The 17,522-nt window shown below is 40.1% G+C and overlaps 1 protein-coding gene across 1 annotated transcript in view; it reads right to left on the minus strand.

The window, feature by feature from the left end:
• The window catches only part of LOC102018326 (chromosome unknown open reading frame, human C6orf106), a gene marked incomplete at its 5' end in the record, with an annotated part of 72,001 nt that overhangs the window by 41,233 nt on the left and 13,246 nt on the right, over positions 1-17,522 (minus strand).

Here is a 17,522-nt window from a genome sequence, read left to right on the forward strand (position 1 = left end):
TCTGCTGCCCACAAGGATAGCAAAGATGGGTGAAAAAGTCAATGAAGAAAGTTCCTCTGGCTAGGTGCGGGGGGTGCACGCCTGTAACCCGGCACTTGGGAGGCCGAGGCAAGAGGATCACGTGAAGTTAGAGGAGTTGAAGGCCAGTCTGCACTACACTGAGAGACCGTGTCTCAACAGAAGAAAATTAAGAGCTCCTCTGTAACTGTGACTATGGGGGCCTCAGGGTGTAGCTCGGTGGTACAGTGCTTTCCCTAGCTTGCTCAGGGCCCTAGGTGCAATCCCCAGCACCACAGAGGAAAAAAATAAAGTGACTGTGGAATTCAAAGAAGCCCCACTTTTAAAAATATTGTTTATTTTTTGTTTTGTTTTTTTGGGCCCAGGTTGGCCTTGAATCTGCAGAGATCCTCTTGCCTCAGCCTCCTGAGTAGTGGGATGACAGGCATGTTCATGCCCAGTTAATTTTTTTAAATCAGCACATCCACATGACTCAGATTTTTCATGCAACGAAAAAATGACCGTATTATTTCTTCCTCCCTCAACAAATACACATCTGGATAGCCATTTATATTAATTTCTTATAGATCTTCTGGTTTTCTTATGCACACACAAGTAAATACATTAATTCATATCTTCCCCTTTTGACACAATTTGGTGTCCTATCATACAATGCCCTTGGCTTTATTCCTTTAACACTTTGTCTTTTATTTTTTTCTGGTGTAAGTGATTGAATCCAGAGCCTTCACACTGAGCTATATCCCCCAACCTTTTCTTATTTTGGGACAGGGTCTCACTAAGGAGCTCAGGCTGGGGTCAAACTTGTGGTCCTCCTGCCTCAGCCTCCAGGTGCTGGGATTACAGGCATGTGGCACCCATGCCTGGTTTAACACCGTCTTGCAGACATATCTATGTCAGTATGTAGCGTACTCTCAGTTTTTTGCAGCTGTGTTCATTGTATAGCTGTTATCATTACTCCTGTAACCAGCAGACTTCCAAGTGCTCCCAGTCTTCCTCTCTTCCAAAAACAATTTAAGGCACATTATTTCGTACACATGTACCTGTACACTGTGTGTTGTTTGATCAAATGGTGTGTATCTGTGGCTTCCACAGACACACCCACGCTTCCCTCAGTGAAACTGCATAGCAGTGCTTTCACCAACAATGTATGAGAGTGCCCATTTCCCACTTGCTCATCTACAGTATTTCTTTAATATTTTGGATTTCTCCTAGTCTGACAAAAAAAAATCTCAGTGAGCTCTTAACATGCTTTTCTCAGGGAGTATGATTTAGTGACAAGACGCCTGCTCAGCATGCATGAAGTGGAGTTCAATTCCCAGCATACCTCCCACAAAGGCTTGTCACCTTTATAAGAGAGGGAATATCTTTTTACATGTTTAAGAGCTATTTGTAGTTTTTCTTTGGTGAAACTATTGTATAAATTTGTAAATGCTGGTATTCCTTCTAATTACTTACAAACCCCCTTTTGTCAAAAGTAACTGCCAAGTACATAAACTAGAGTCTTCCCAAATGAACAGAATCACATCATTGGCAGCTTGGCTCACCAGTGCCAGAAACCAAAGGCCACAAAGGCTGTTTAAATTCTGTTCATTACAGAGATCAAAGAAATGTTCGCTAATTACATTAACAACTTCTCTTCTGGTCTTACTCAAATCAGTGACATCATCCCCAGTGCTCACAGCAGACAACCACCCAAACTGCATGTTTCTAAACATAACCCAACCATAAGCCAATGGATCCAGTGGGCTGTTTTTAATTACGCATAAACATAGCATGAAACAAGCTCTGACAGTACACAACTGTTCAACAGACAGGCTATTAACAGCAAATACTTCTCTGCTAGGGCCCTGCCTGCTCCCCAGGTGTGCGCAGCTGCCAAAAAGGAAGGCTATATTTAGAGCCGTTTCCTCAGGTCAAGCCTCAAGCCCGTCATATTAGTCAGTGCGACTGGAATGACACCACAACTGCCTCTGCCTGCCTACCACTGCTCCACGTGAAGGCTTCAGTTTCCTACCTGGCCGGCTCTGACGCAGAGAGGATACCGGGCTGGTCAAACGAGAGGAAGTCCAGCTCCCACCACCCACAAACAAGCTCAGAAGTGCTGTACATTTGGAACCAGACTTACCCTTCAGGATTGGGGATCAAGAAAAAAAAAATGATGGGGATCAAAGGAGAGAAAAATAAGCCTAGTTTGCAATTAGTTCTTTGAAAAACATTTTGTAGAAGTTGTCAACCTTTTGTAAAGATAACAGTAGCTTGCTGAATTGTTTTCTGTTCACTTGGCTGTAAAATATGCTTGGGAGAGAAGAAGCTATTTGTGCGATTGGGACAACTGCCAATTCTCATCCCAGCCTGTGTCATATTTCACTCCTCGGCCCTGCCGCCAGGACAGGACTTCAAGACCGCTTGCAATAGGAACACTGACAAGTGGAAAAGACAATCTACACTACATAGGCAGATCCATTCTCCTCCTCAAATCTCCTTTCACACATCCCAGTTTATCCCACAGTTAAGTCCTTAGAAAGCTCCTTATTTATACCTACATACAGGTAATTCAGCCAGACAGAAAGTAAGAAATTTTAAAAGCCCAAACTGAAACTGAAAGTAGTGAATAGGAATCCTGGCAGGAAACTGGAGTGGAGGATGACAAGGCAAATTTATTTCCCAAGTACAAGGCGGACAGCGGGTGCTAGCGGGTGTTAGCGGGTGGTGCTCTAGCCCAGTGGGCAGGTACACAGCTCCTGGGCTGATCTCTTTAGAGCACTGCTGCACTGGGCCTAGCAGCGGCAGGAGTGAACCAAACAGCTCCAATTTGGTATCAGAAAAGTAGCCATGTAACAGGTAGTTCAGTTCAAAGCAACATACTCAGCTATGATTATCCAACAAGAAATTCTACATAAAACAGGCCTGGCTGAGGTTATGGGAAAACTTAAAGTCCGTTTTTCAATCTGACTTCAGATGGGTTAATCGCCCTGAAGAACAAAGGGAGGCAAAGTAACAATGAAAAATGGCACAGGCTAAAAGGGATGGTAGTGACAGCAGCACTGTGAATACACTTAGTGTCACAGCACTGTACACAATATGGCCAAATGTTACATTTTATGCTCTGTAACTATTATCACAATATTTAAAACTTTTTTTTTTTTAAAGAGAGTATCTGTCTTTTAAGTCAGCTCCTCTCCTTGGCTCTGTGGCTCTGCGTGAGTGGCTAAGCTTCTTGCAAAACTGAGGCAGAGTTTTACTCTCTTGCAAAACTGAGTTGATAGCACCACTTTATCATACAGCTGGCTGTACAACAGTTGCAGTGTGTGAAAATATTCTTGGTTGTCATGCTGAATGAATGCCCCTGTCTTCCCAAAATCATTCGAGCAAGGGTTCACTCCTACCGCCTCTCAGACAGGGGCTATCAGCCCAAGGCAGCTCCCCCATGCTGCCCACAGTACAGCACCTGGGATCTGTACAAACACAGGTTCAACTACACTGATCAGGAAACCTGACTCGGAATGAAGAATCTGGTGACACGAGCAAGTGTCTCTCATGAAATACAGTGTTCAACCTTCACTATATAGATGAGGCCACTGAGGCACTGACAAGTAAAGGCACTTGCCCTGTCCTAGGCAATCAACAGAATTTAGAACCATGTCTATTCAAAGGCTAGACCATCCAAATCTTTTGTTTTATCCAAAATTCTTCTATTCACATAACACTCTGAACATCTGATTTCCCTGTTAATTGCCATCATTAATTCTATAAATGAACTAGCTGTAACTGCAGAATCACACCGAATTTTTGAACAAAAATAACTACATATATTTACACACATAGAGCATTTATTTTTGCAATACACACACACACACACATATACACATACACATAAGGCAGTACATTATTGGTCTTACAAAGGAAAAACACCTAACTCTTGAACACACAGCTAGGAATATCACCCAAAAACAGAGGGGCAGAAAGCAGTTAAGAAAATCTCAATTAAAAAGATGACCGGCCAGGCATGCTGGCACATGTCTATGATCCTAGCACTTGGGAAACTGAGACAAGAGAATGGAAGAGTTCAGGCCTACCTAGATCTTATCTCAAAAATTAATTAATTAATTAATTAATAATTATTAATAATTATTTCCTCAGGAAAATAAACTTGGATATCTTTCTCTTTCCATTCTCTGAACAGGAAGGAATTCAAAAGGACCCAAATTATTTAAGGGAAAAAGAGAACAACTCATCTCATTAGAATACAAATTAAAACGGAAAGTCAGAAAAATGGATGGATACAGTCAAGACAGTGTAAGTCATAGTTGTGTTGAACAAACAACACATTTCTCTCACTCGTGGAGTGTCAAAGATACTTGCGCTACAGCGAGGAACTGCCAGGAACGGGAAGGCCTTGCTTAATCTCTGAGTGACCAAAAAGGTAATCTGATTGGAAAAGGCTCAGCAAATGGATGTTCTTATGTGAGTTTTCTAAACATTAACTAGATAAGAATCTCGTAAGACCAAAAAGGACTAAACACTATATGTTTGTAATGGCCATTAATTTTAAAACCTGAAAAGAACAATTTCATTAAATCAGAAAGATAAATTGGGTGTGATGGCACATGCCTTAACTCTAACACTCTAGGCTAAGGCAGAGAACTGCCATGAGTTCTAGGGCAGCCTGGGCTACATAGTAAGTTCAAGGCCAGTCTGACCTACATAGTGTGAACCTGTCTCAAAAACCAACAAAGAAAGCAAACAAGGAAGCAAGCAGGCAGATAAAAATGCAGTAAGGAAGAGGGAGATAAATTTTAGAATGTTCTACCCATACCCTTGAGGTACAGCTAGAAAGATAAACAGAGAGAAAGCTGACCTAGCCCCAGGTATTCTCTTTAAAATTCTGCTTAAAAGGTCTAACTATAATATTCCTGAAGTTGGTTGCCTATGAAAAGGAAAGCCCCTATATAAAATGGGTAAAGCTGGGCATGGTGGTGCATGCCTGTAATCCCTGCAATTGGGAGGCGGAAGCTGGAGGATCCACAAAAGTTTAAGGCCAGCCTGGGCTACACAGTGAGATTTGGTCTAAAAAAAGAAAAAAAAGATAAAATGGGGTGTGTTCAGGGTGGTATGGTTGTAGACAAAAAAGAAAAAGGGTAAGTAGTAAAGTTTTAAGGTAATTTGTATCACCAGGAATGTATGTAACTATTCAAACCCTGATGAAACTCTAGGTCTAAAAAGTGGCATCTTACTGGAAGGGGAAGCTAAAGCAAGCTGGGCTTTAAGAACATTATCCCCCCATCCTGCCTCTACACATCCTTAGTCCCTTCCCACAGATAGTCCTGAAGAATATTAGATGTGAGAAATCTTTCTGAGCGCAGCCAAACCAGACCTGCAGTCCTCCGCCAGTGAAATGAGCTAATGGGTGACCATTTGCTGATTGTATTGCACTGGTCCCACCCTACACTCTATATATGTTTTCTGCTAGCATCTCTAGGGCTAAGAATAGTTCCTTAGAATAGTTTCGTAGCAGGTACTTTGTATTAAGCAGGAGAGTGACCAAAATGCAGTATTTTTCACTACCTCCCAGTGCCTCATTTTCCTCCCCCAGTTTTATACTGGCACTGTTATGGTGGGGTCAAGGGAAGGCATAATAACAAAGATATCCATTTAGCTCAGATTCTAGCACCATGCAAATGAGTATCTGAACCAATGAAGACCAAACTCAGGAAAACATGGTACTATCCACAGACCTTTTAGATGGTGGCCTAAGGTAACCATGATAATAAGTCATAGTATTATACATAGCTGGATCTGACAGGGTCATCTCCCACTGATACAGAGGATATGACCATTTACAGTTGGTACTTTAAGAAATGCCCTAACTGCCTCATAGGACTCCTTGGAATGGTGATCCCAGAATTAACATAGGTACCCAGGAACTGGAAGAGGTTCCCAGGAATGTGGAACCGGAACTGAGAGTTTCTCTCAATAGTATGTGGTCTCTAACCTACAGTCAGGAGCTTTGAGTCTAAGGGTTCTCTTCAGCAAAGACAGGTCACTGCAAACCCCACGATAAAATATACACAGAAAGAAACCTGAAGATATTCTGAGTCCTTGATCTAGCTGTTCTTCAGGCCCAACACATTGAGTTCTGGGTAACATAGCAGCATCCCCAAATAAAACCCTCTTTTAGTATTATCTACTTTGAAGTAAGTTTATTACCTATAACACAGTAGGTCCAAATTAATTCAAAATTTTTTTGTTTTGTTTTGTTTTTGTTTTTGTTTTTCCGGTACCAGGAATCAAACTCATGACCGCAGGCGCTGTGCTGCTGAGCTAAATCCCCAGGCCCTAATTCAAAATTTTACAGTGTCTGAATTCCTGTTTGGGAAGACTGTTAACGAGGGGGAAGAGAAGCTGAAAACTTACTCAGATCCAGCAATTCCTCTTTGGGTGTTTATCTCAAAGAATTCAAAGCAGTTCTCAAAGAGAACACTCATGTTCACAGCAGCTTTATCTCCATTAGCCAAAAGGCAGTAACCACCCCAGTGTCTTATCAACAGATGAACAAAATGTAATACATATAATAATGGAATCTGTGTGTGCGTGCATGTTTGTGAGTGCTATGGATTTGGCCCAGGGCCTCACACACGCTAAGTATTCACTCTACCACTAAGCTATTATCTGTCCATGAAACAATATTATTTAGCCTGAAAAAGGAAGAAAATTATTTTTTTGAGACAGGGTCTCACTATGTAGAGACCAGGCTGGCCTTCACCTCACTATACAGCAATCCTGCCTCAGCCTCCTGAGTGCTGGGATTACAGGTGTGTGCCATTACGCCCAGCTCGGAAGAAAATTCTGAATTATGCTACATTATGGATAAACCCAGAGAACACGGTCTTAAGTGAAATAAGGCAGTCACAAGAGTCAAATGCTGTGGTTCCATTTATATGGGCAATGAAATTATCATTTACTGGAGATTCAATCTACAGAGTTATAGCTTCAGTTCATAGAGTTTCAAAATAAAGATGTTTCAAAAGGGTTAGGAATGTAGCTCAATTCACCCCTCACCCCTTTTAAAAATCTGCCACTTCCTCAGGCCTTCTTTTACTTACTTGGAGACAGAATCTCACTAGACTGCCACAGGCTGTGCTCAAACTTTCACTCTCCCTGCCTCAGCCTCCCACAGGGCTAGGACTACAGGAGTGCACCACCACACCCAGCTCAAATTCACCAACTTCAACTGTGTAATTCAAAAATTTTTAGTAAAGTTGCAAAACTGGACAGCCATTGCTATGTTGTGGAATATCATGATTTTTTATGACATTCCCATCATCTTAATCAGAACCTGTGAATATGGTAAATTACATCGCAAAGGAGAGTTTAAATTGCACCTTAAAAATAGTGAAATCATCCTGGATTATCCAGATGAACCCAACGTAATCAAGCAGAAGAGAATGTGAGAAGAGAACCAAAGACCAGGCAGTTTGAGAAGCACTCCATTTTGAAGATAGAGAAATGGGACCATGGGCCAAGAAATGCATGAGGCCCCTGGAAGCAGGAAAAGGCAAAGAAGCAGATGCTCTGGGAGAACAGTGCCTGATAACATCCTGATTCTAGACCAGACCCATTTCAGGTTCTTGACACCTAAAACTGCTAAGATAATAAACATGCACATTTTAAAGCTACACAGTTTATAGTAATTACAGTGAAAAAACACTAATACAATGGCTAAACTTTCTTAGTCTACTATACTGTGTATTTTAAAAACATAAAAAGAAAAAAACATTAACATGAAGGCAATGAAAATTTTTGCTGATTCATTTCCTTCATCATAACTCTTATTTCCAGGAACTCAATTTTCTATTGAAGATGTCATTTAGAAATAACTCCCTTGGGCCTGTGATACAGCTCAGCAGCAGAGCACCTGCCTGGCAAGTGCAAAGTCCTGAGTTCGATTCCCGGTACCAAAAAAAAAGGAAAGAAAAAACTCCCTTTTTGTTTCTTCCTGAATTAAACTGTCATGGATACTTTCTGAAATAGTTTAAAAAAAAAAAAGTCATGTATTTTCATGCTAATGAAAGTTTTGGGAATACTGGAAACTGGTCTGGAAGATGCATGAAAACAATACCCAAAATGGCCGATGATGACAAATAGAAAACCTGATGCAGACAAAGCTATCTTTATAAACAAAACACTGTGGTTTATTGTTGTTCATGAAACTTTTTTTCGGACATGGTTTAAAATAGCACTTACAAAATGAACAGGTAAATCTATAATTAAGAATGGTTTTTAAAAGTCTGTTTACTTAACAAAGAATTCACAATAAGTCACGAGTAGTCAAATGTACCTTATTCTACAGCCTGGTTAGAAGAATTGTTGCCTAAAAAATACCAGGAATGTCTTGTTTTGATTTTTTAAAAAGGGAAAATTTCTCTCTCTCTCTCTCTCTCTCTCTCTCTCTCTCTCTCTCACACACACACACACACACACACACACACCCATAACTGTGAATATTCTATTCGCCAATCTAGATCTTGTTTCTGCATAAAGAATATAACAATGGCAGATATCTGTAGAGCCTTTAGTAAGAAATGTGACATGCCTCTGCATATACTTGTGATGCGTCACACTTGTCTAATACTTTGTGCCTTAGAGATTTCAGGACAGCAAGCTCCATGTACTAACTGCAAAGTCTCTTCCGTCTCATCTCCCCTAAACAATACTGGCAGGCTATGGTGTACACCCAAGTCAACGGAAGGCTACTTGTCCAGCAAGCATCACACCCTGGGCTACATCCCCAGCCCTGAAAGAAAAAAAAAATGCAACACCAGCCATACCATCATTGGAAATAACACAAAAGTAAACCTCAGGCTGGGTGTAGTGGCGTAGGCCTGTAATCCTGGCACTTGGGAGGCTAAAGCAGAGGACTACTGTGAGTTAGAGGGCAACCTGTACCACATAGTGAGCTCAAGGACAGCATAAACTAGGAGACTCTGTCTCAAAAAAAAAAAAAGTACACCTCAGCATCTTTGACCTCTAAAAATTTATACTGAAGTCTGAATCTAGGTCAAATTCTATGTAATATGATGAACAAAGCCCATGTAATGTCACTAACACAACTACATAATGCCACACAGCATTTCAACTTTGACCCCTCAGGTCCTCCCATCCTGGAGCTAATCCAAATTCCAGTACTCTGAGAATATATTTGGCTGCTTGAGTATGTGTAAAATAGGTACCTTTAAAAAGCTACATACAGGCCAGGCGTGGTGGTGCATGCCTATAATCCCAGCACTTGGAAGGCTGAGGCAAGAGGATCGTTGCAAGTTCAAGACCAGCCTGGGCTACAAAGTGAGCTCTTTGCCAGCCTGAACTGCACAGGGAGATCCTGTCTCAAAAAGACAACAACAACAAAAAGCTACATACTTATACTAAAGGACTAAATTCTACGAGATGGAATTTGAAAAAAGAATGTAACAAAGACAGATTTTAATGATAGCTCACTTATCTGACAAGCACAGGCCCCCCTCTTTTCTATTACAAACTAATAAAATGACAGTACAAATGTCAACTATATCTATCATTTTAAATAGTAACCACTCCAACTATGGCATTTCTTATGTATTAAAGAATAAAAAGACTTAAAAACAGCTACTTTACATGACACTGCAAATTACCATCAGGTAAATTACTAGTCCCCCACATATATATATACATACACACACACACCAAAAAATGGAGAAGTTCTTTCTGTAACTTTTTCTGATTCTCCCTAAAAAAGACTGGTCACAAAAAGAAAAGCAGCCAGATGTGGTTTATTTCAGTTCTTTCTTCTTGTATTATGTGGTATTTTTCTATAAGAATATTGTTAATTTTTAAATGGACCTTGTCAAATTAAGAGTCAAGAAAAGACTTCATGGCAAATAACAGAATTTTTTTTTAAATGTAAGTTGAGAATCGCTAAAAATCTAAAATGCGCCTAAGCTTGAAATTTAAAACTTGGAGCATTTTGTGTTCATCATCGGAGAAATACAAATCAAAACTATTTTGAGATTCCATCTCACTACAGCCAGAATGGCTATCATCAAGAATACAAAAAATAGTAAATGTTGATAAAGATGCATGGGGGAGGCAGAAAAGGACCCTTTATACACTGCTCTTGGGAATGTGAACTACTACAGCCACTATGGAAATCAGTATGAAGGCTCCTCACAAAATTGCAGAACTCCGGGCTGGGGATTTAGCTCAGCGGCAAAAGCACCTGCCTGGCAAGCGCAAGGTCGTGAGTTCGGTTCCCGGTACCGGAGAAAAACCAAAAAAAATTTAAAAAAATTAAAAAAAACAAAACTGCAGAACTCCCATATGATCTAGCTATAAAGTCAACACACTAAGAGAAACTTCAATTTCCATGTTCATTGCAGCACAGCTCATAACAGCCAAGATACGGAATCAGCCTAGGTGCCGACCACTGGGTGTATGAAGAAAATGTGATACACACACACAATGGGTTATTTAGCTAGAAAGAAGTGAAATCACATTTGCAGTCAAACACGTGGCAATCCTCCTGCCTCAGCCTCCAGAGTGATAGGACTACATTTAAAATGGGTTAACTGCTGGGCGTGGTGGCACGTGCCTGTAATTCCAGAACCTGGGAGGCAAAGGTAGGATGATCAGTATGAGTTAGAAACCAGCCTGAACTACATAGCAAAACCCTGTCTAAAAAATAAACAAACAAGTAAAATGGGTTAATTTATGGATTATACACTAAAATTTAGTAAATACTTAAAAATGAATTATAGCAAAATGGTGAAAACTGCAGAATATGTGGAAAGTATACAAATATTCACTGTGCTATTCTTTCAACTTTTCTAAAGGTTTGAAAATCTTCAAAATAGCCAGGTAAGAGGCGCTGGTGGTATAGTGGTTAGCACAGCTGCCTTCCAAAATAGCCAGGTGTAGTGGTGCACTCCTAATACTAAGGAGACTGAGGTAGGAGGACTGCAGTAGAGTTCGAGGTTAGCCTGGGCTCCACAATGAGTTCAAGGCCAGCCTGAACCACATAGTGAGACCCTGTTTTGAAATGAAACACACAAAAGCCTGAACCATACAGTGAGACCCTGCCTCAAAACGAAACAAAAAAACCCCCAAAACTCAGAATAACCTCTGTAACATATACTCTTCTCCCCCTGAAATAAGTGTTGCTAATTGCAGACTACCTAAAGGAGGTGAAAGACAAAGCACAACTCTGACACTCAGAATGAGGTAACAGAGGAGCACACTGAGCTCCAGGCCAGTTTTCTCCAAGGATCTGATTAACTAGCAGCACTTTCCCACTTAGATATTTTTTCACTACCCAAGCAATGTATATTACTGTTGAAAATTTAAGAAATAAGATGAAAACACAACGAAGAAAATCAAAATCAATTATAATCCCATCAGCCAAAGGTAATTTAGAATTTGTTATCTTTTCAGTTTATTTAGGTAAAGAAACCTATATACAAGACATTGATACAATTCGATCAGTTATTCAATTGACATACTGAAATTATCTACCATATCCAGTCATGCAAACAGAGGCATGATAAGGCAGAATAAAAACTTTTAGATGCAAACCCAGCACTTCCTATTAAAACTTGAATACTAAATGCATGCACTAGCCTCAGTTCTCTCCTTAAAGTTGCCTAAATAACAGGGACATACAGGGGAAAGGGCTTACGTTCACAAGGACAAAGTAAACAAAAGAGACATCTGAGGCACTAGAAGGTGAAACAAAAAGTGGTAAACGACTTAACCGACCTAAGAACCCTCCTCAGCCAGCAGTGGAAAAGACAGCAACCTTTTTAATGAGGACTCCCCCTAAAAAGCCCAGAAATTATTAGCACCAGGCCCCCTACAAGTGAAGGTGAAGATGGGGACAAAACCCAAAGTTACGTATTTGGCTCAACGGAACAGTTAGGTCTGGGATTCCCAGTCTGAACACTGCACTGCCTGTGTCTGCCCCACCCTGGAGGAAGTGGGTGGAGCTGCTACGCCCACAGTTACAGCCCCAACAGTCAGTCTTGCCACAGCTCCCAGCACTTCTTGAGCCTTCTGTAGGAGTACATAGCTGAGAACCACAATGTGTTTAAGGTAAAGTATCTAATAGAAAAGAAAGACAAAAGCAAATAAACAGGAGAAAAAAAAACTCTGAAAAAAGCAACGCTGAAGAGATTTCCCAGAAAACAGGGCAAAAAGTGTGCCAAAATGTTAAAAAGAATAACTGTTACTTTGAGAGTGCAGTGGGACAAGAGGCAAGGATCTATGTACTATCTAAAACTTTCCATAAGAAACATAATACTACTTTTAGAGGTGGGTGTGATGGTACACGCCTATAATCCCAGCACCTGGAGGCTGACGCAGGAGGATCACCGTGAGTTTGAGGTCAGCCTGGACTATGTGTCCTGTCGAGACGCTGTCTCAAAACCAAAACAAACCAAACCAAAATGAAGGTTTTTTGAGACAGGGTCTCACCATGTAGCCCAGGCAATCCTTCCGCGCCTCAGCCTCCTGAGGGCTGGGATTACAAGCGTGCGCCACCACACGAGGCTACTTTTAAAGTTATATATTCAAATGCAACTAAGACATTAAAACACAAATAGCAAACTTGAAAAATATGGACAAAATACAACATATATATCCATTTTTAAATGACAAAAACTAGGGGAAAAGGGGAGGGCAGGGAAAAAAGTGGAAAAATAATTAAGACTAAAAATGACTGGTATATATACCAATTCCCCAAGATGAATGTAATTATTATAATACAAACATATACTAAAGCCAGGTGTGGTGGTGCACGCCTGTAATCCCAGCACTCAGGAGGCTGAGGCAGGAGGATCTTTGTGAGTTCGAGACCAGCCTGGGCTACAAAGTGAGTTCCAGGCCAGCCTGAACTGCATAGCAAGACCCTGTCTCAAAACAAACAAACAACAACAAAAAAAAACTAACAAAAAAGAACTAAAAATAAAAGAAATAAAAGGACAAGACATCCCATTAGGAACCCTCCTGTCTTTCAGGAGCTATTCCTATTCCCCAATAAATTTTCCTACTCTTAACTTCCATTGTTCCTTAGAACTCATTCTTCCATTTTAGGAACCACAAACTTGGCATATCAGACATCTAGCAGGTTGTGTTGTTACATTTTTCCCCCTGTATCACTAACACTCTAGGAGGCTGAGATAATACAGTAACTTTATGGAAAGACAGTCAAGCAGCTGGGAGCAATTTCTGGCTTACCACTAGCAAAAATATAGATAAATCAGCTCTGTATTTGCAAGGAACTCAATTCTGTTCATAACCTGAATGAACTGGGAAAAGGACGAGAGCAGCAAGTCAGACATTGCTCCAAATAACATGGATTTTTAGCATCTTGTTAATGCATGCCTGGAATCCTGACCTCTGTGACCTCAAAGCTCACCAATCCTACTCTAGCTGGCTGAGGACATGCAGTAATCATGAAAAATTAATTCTATTATTCACAAATAAAACAACAACAAAAGCAAGGGCTAGGGAGTTTATTCAGGAAAATAAAACTTTCTTCAAGTATGCTAAGGAGGAAGTGGCTTAACACAGGAAATTTGAAGCCAAAACAGAAGGGGGAATTCTGATCAAAGTCACTGTAGCAGAGACTGGAGACAGGTAGCAGCACTTGGGCGTTTCCCAGGAGAATGTTGAGAACTCCTAGACACCACCACTCACAGCTTTTCCTACCCACAATATCAATATGAGTGAGTCTGCGGACACCATCCAAAAATGGCAGATAAACCATGATGTCTAGAGTCTGATGATTTCCACATGACTTCCTAAGTTGCCTCAGGAGAATAATGGCTTATCTTCCTTTTCCATCATCTCAGCCCACACTGGCCCATGTTGGTGGAATCTGACAAGAATTCTCCTGGCTGGGGATTCAGGGAAATTAAGATTTCAAGCTTGTTACATCCATGGGTAAAAAGAAGAAGCTTTGAAAAACAGAGATGTCACCAAATATGAATAAACCTCTGCATACCATTTAACCATGCACTCACATCTTGAAGGAAATCTTACGGTTTTTTGTACTAGGAAGTCATCTTTTAAATTCAAAAAATAAAAATAAATAAATAAAATGACAAAGACCCCAATAGATAAGAAAATATACAGGGTAATTTTATTTTTCATTTTTTGGGTTTTCCTGAGACAGGGTCTTGCTATGTAGTTCAGGCTGGCCTTGAGCTCACTTTATTGCCCAGGTTGATCTTGAACTTGCTATGATCCTCCTGCTTCAGCCTCCCAAGTGCTGGGATTACAGCTGTGCACCACACGCCCGGCTTTTTATTTTGTATTTTTTGGTACTGGGAATCAAACTCAGCACTTATGCTTGCCAGGCAAGCACTTGTGCCACTGAGCTATATCCCCAGACCACACCCAGCTTTAATACAGGGTAATTTTGAAGTATATATAGGTTGTAGGTATGTAACGGTAGAGCCCTTGCCTAGTACACACAAGACCTGTGTTTCATAACAAGCACTACAAAAAATAAAATTAATAAAACATTAAAATATGCAGAATAAGCTGGGCATGGTGGTAATCCCAGCACTATGGGAAACTGAGATGAAGACTGCAAGTTCAAACCCAGCCAGGGCAAGTTCACAAGACACTGTCTCAAAAGTAAAAAAATAAAACAACAACAAGAAATATAACTCAGTGTGAAAGCCCTGGATTCTAGCCTCAGTACTGAAAAACAAAATGAACTTCCATATATATGATATATGCAGCGATCTAGATGAACCTGGGAAATACTATGCTCAGGTAGAACAGCCAGTCACAAAAGGCTATATACTGAATGCCTGCATTTATATTAAATGTCCAGAAAAGACAATTCTTAAAAAACAAAAATAAAACAGTCGGGAAACGGGGAGCCGAGTGGTAGAGTGCATGCTTAGTATGTGCAAGGCCCTGGATTGGACCGCCAGCACAAAAACAAAAAGGAAACCTAAAACGCTAATTGCCTGGGGCTGAAGTAAGAGGGAGGGCTGACAGTTTATGGAACTGACAGAAATGTTGTGAAACTGGATTGGATGATGGCTTCATAAGTCTGTAAACTTACTGCAGATTGCTGAACTGTATGTTTAAAATACGGAAATGTTGGGCCAGGGATATAGCTCAGCAGCACAACTGCCTGCCTGGCAAGTGCAAGGTCCTGAGTTCAATTCCTGGTACCAAACAATAAATAAAAATAAAATAGGTGAATGCTGAAATACTGTATGTAAACCATACATCAAGTTTTATATACACAGAGACAGACTGGGGAAGGGGGAGTACCAGTGCTGGGGTGGAGCTCGGCCTCATGTGTGCTAGGCAGGCAGGCACTCTACCCTGAGCTACATCCCCAGCCCATGCTGTTATATTTTTAAAATGAAAATTAAAAAGCTACAGTACCTAGCTTGGATTTACTTTAGAAGACCTGTTATTCTGCTGGAAAAAAAAGGAAAAGGCAAAATATTAATAATTGTGAAATCCAGATGATAGATACATAGGCAGGACTCATTTTTTAAAAATATAATCTTTACACATCAAACAAAAAATGTAAGAGTTCATCAACAATCAAGGAAATACAAACTAAACTAAGCAACACTTTTTAACCTATCAGCTAAAACTACCTGGCAAAGATAGAGACATAATTCCCGGAAAGCAGGCTGCCTACTGCCTGTTATCAAGATTAATTGGTACTCCCTTCAAAGAGGCAATCTGGCAATGTTTATAAAGGAACCTTCAAAAAACAGCATACCTATGACCTGCCAATTCTACATGTAAGAATATGTCCTAAATAACTGTTATATGTTGCAACAAAAAGGAACTAGAGAGATGAACAGTGAGAAATGAACCAAAATGATCAATAAATGACTAAACAAGTTACAGAATACTCTGGTCATGATTCAGGACTCCTTGTACCTACCAAACAAGGCCCTTATAGAAATGGCACAGTATTTACATATTGTCTACATAAATCCACCAGTACACTTTAAATCAGCTCTCAGTTATTTATAATATCTAGTACAGTGATGTATATACCACGTAAATATTGTTAAAATGGTACTATTTAGGAGCAGTGACAAGGAAACAAGTCTGCATGTGTTTTTACGCAGACACAGCCTTCACCAGACTAACTATACTTGTGATCTGCGGTTGACTGAATCCTCCTCAGATGCAGAGTCCATGATACACAGGCTGATGTACAAGGACTGTGGAAAAGGGACCTGGAAAGACAGCTACAATACGTGCAGGGGGAAAAGGCTGCAAAGCAATATGTACTATATATGTTAAAATATATATACATATACATGAATACGAACTGACAGCAGTAATTAGCATTAAGTAGTATTACTAGTGGCTTTATTTTCTTCCTTAGACTTTTCAAATTTGCTAGGTTTTTAGATACAGCATGACTGCTGTTAAAACCAGGGCAAAGAAAAAAATTTCTTTTCACAAAAAGGCAAAGCTTTTTATAGGAAATGGACAAAGGGCAAGTTTAGTGAATTCATAAAAGAAATACAATAACAATAGTCTTTCAGTGTATCAAAATACTCAGTAGAAATGACAAGATACAGCCAAGAGTAATGGCACATGCCTATAATCCCAGCACCAGGAAGGCTGAAATAGGAAGACTGCTGTGAGTTCGGGGCCAGCCTGGGCTACAAAGTGAGTTCAGGGCCATCCTGAACTGCATGGTGAAACCCTGTCGTAAAAAGAAAAAAAAAAAAGAAATGAAAAGATACAAATTAAAACAAGATCACAATTTTTCCTATAAAATTTAAAAATTCAATTACAATATGTTGCATTAATAAAAGTATCACAGAAACAGTCACTCATTTTAGTAGTGGCAGAAATAAAAAAGAGTCTAGTGTTTATGGAAAATTAATCTGGCAACTGAGTACACTAAGAGTATTAAAGCCACTTTTATCTTTAGCCTAGCAATCAAATTCCAAGAATGAATTCTAAGAAAATAAGGATGCAAGCAAAGATTTAACTACAACATGCAATACTAAGTTTATATTGATAAAAAAAAAACTGAAAACAGGCATGGCGGCACATGCCGGTAATCCTAGCACTCGGGAAGCTGAGGCAGAAGGATCAAAAGTTTGAGCCCCGCCTGAGTGACTCAGCAATTTAGCAAGATCCTGTGTAAAATAAAAAGGGTTAAAGGATGTAGCTCAGTGCAAGGCTCTGGATTCAATCCCAGTACTATTATTATATTTTTCTAGGGTTCAAATTTGAATGCCGCACAAACCTGCACTTGGATCAATTACAGGGGTCAAATTTGCCACACAAACCTGTACTTGGACCAATCATACGGCTTGAATTTTAATGTGTCACAGGCCTATATTTGAACCAATCACTGGGCTTGAATTTGAACCCATGTCAGGCCTGTATTTCGACCAATCACAGGACTTGAATTTGAACCTAGTACTTGGACAATCACAGGGTCAGAATTTGAACCCAGG

The sequence above is a fragment of the Chinchilla lanigera genome, unplaced genomic scaffold (genome assembly GCF_000276665.1).
Source record: "Chinchilla lanigera isolate Chin_1 unplaced genomic scaffold, ChiLan1.0 scaffold00036, whole genome shotgun sequence".
NCBI classification, from domain to species: domain Eukaryota; kingdom Metazoa; phylum Chordata; class Mammalia; order Rodentia; family Chinchillidae; genus Chinchilla; species Chinchilla lanigera.